Genomic DNA, 1,905 nt, shown 5'->3' with positions numbered 1-1,905 from the left:
ACACACACACACACACACACACACACACACACTATTGCTATATAGTGACAGTGTAATATGAGACTTTGTTCAAGTGTTGGTGGTGGGAGCATCATAAAGTGGGACAGTCAGTCTGATCCCAGCTGATATAAGAGTAAATGGTCCTAATTAAAATCCAGTCCTCATAGAAAACCTCTCAGAGGCTTGTAACTGTATCAGAGGTTCAACCTGATCATAGACGTCCAACATGTTTACGTACTAGAACTGGCCTAGAAAGTCCAATTCTAAATCCAGCTGGGAATTTGTGGCAAGACGTTTTCTCTGGTTCATCCAATCTGGTCAAATTTCACCACAACACCAACAGGAAACAGTTCAAGCTCCAGTTCACCGATTCAGCGCACCGAGGGGAAATTAGTCAGGTTTTATTTACTGACTGCCCTCAGCTGGTCCCTTCACACACCAACAGCGTCTCCCGTCTGTTTGTTTTTGCTGCCGTCCTTACAACTCTGCACTTCTTCAAGCAATTACGCAGAATTGACATTAAAACCCATTTAATCTGCAGTGTAGTGCAGCCACCGGGCTAATCGCTGCCATCAGGGTCGACGCAACAGCACCCAACAAACCTTTAGGCAGCACACTAATTACTGTCGTCTCATAAAACTGTGTTTTGAGTACGCTGCTTTATGGCGCCATAAAGCAAAGCAGCCCACTACTAAGTGACCATCAGGAGGCTGAGGGAGTGTGCCGCTGTCGCCCAGGTTGTGGCGCTGCCTCCTGTCAGGCGATTTATGGCAACCTCTGTCGACGCGTCATGAATTAGGCAGAAGAAGACTGGCATGACATCACTATGTCGATGTTGACTCGTTAAAGCCTACTTGGGAAGAGCGAGTTTCTCCTCAGTGCCTAAATTGATGTTCAGTCAAAAACATCCACATGAAGTTTGGAATCGATCAAATCAAAAATTGCATCAACACTTCCTGCTAACTGGGTGCTGATGGTGCTTCTGTAAGTAAGTCGTTTTTTGATTAAAAGAATAGCAAATGTCAATAATGGAAGGAAAATTTTAAAGCATCATAGCTGCAGTCCAATTGGCGGCATCGTGTTAGTTTTGATGTGGTGTAAATGAGGCAGTTCAGGAAGAGCTCAGAATTCTGTTAAAGTATTGTAAAAAGCTCATTTCTAATCTCTGTCTTTGTTTAGTATAAATCCAGATCAGTTTGAACCCAGAGACACGGACATGTCCATCCAACTAACCCGACAGGGAAGCAAGGAGAGGGTTAAGTAAATTGAGCTTTTTTTGTCATCATATAAAATCTTATGTGTTGTGAAAAGCTAACAATCCACATCACCCTGAACGCATCAGGTCAGCCATATTGTGGTGAATGGAAGCCATGCATTTCTCCAGGTAGGGTCAAGTACTTGCACATGAAGATTGTTGACCTATTTTCTGCTTAATGTCTGAAAAATGACCAACTTCAGTCTTCTAGGGGCAGAGTTATGTAAAGATTTTTGAGCTTTACATCATGTTATAATGTTATTTCCCTCATCAAAAACTACCTGGAAGTGTTGAATTTGATTGTTTCATGCATGTTTGAGGAACATTTGAATCTACCGTGGCAACCTTTCAGGGGTGCCAAAACGCCTGATCAAAGTCCCGCTTCCCCCGCTATTTACCCAAAGCTCCTCCTCCAATCCGAACTTCCCCTCCAGTCTCCCCCCCTACTCAGCTCCCCAGACTAGCGGCAGCATCAGTTAGCAAACACCTGGTGGAACCACGCGTTGGCTGAACTACTCATAGGAACTACTTCAATTGCAAATGGCATCATGGAGGAACATTGTTGTGATGACTTCCTGAAGGCGGAGCATCAAAGGAGCAAGAGCTTCTTAAAAAGACGGAGGTTAATTTTATGGCATCAAATTGCAAAG

Source organism: Poecilia formosa, unplaced genomic scaffold, assembly GCF_000485575.1.
Source record: "Poecilia formosa unplaced genomic scaffold, Poecilia_formosa-5.1.2 Scaffold227, whole genome shotgun sequence".
Lineage (NCBI taxonomy): Eukaryota > Metazoa > Chordata > Actinopteri > Cyprinodontiformes > Poeciliidae > Poecilia > Poecilia formosa.
Note: the sequence above shows the minus strand (reverse complement) of the source record.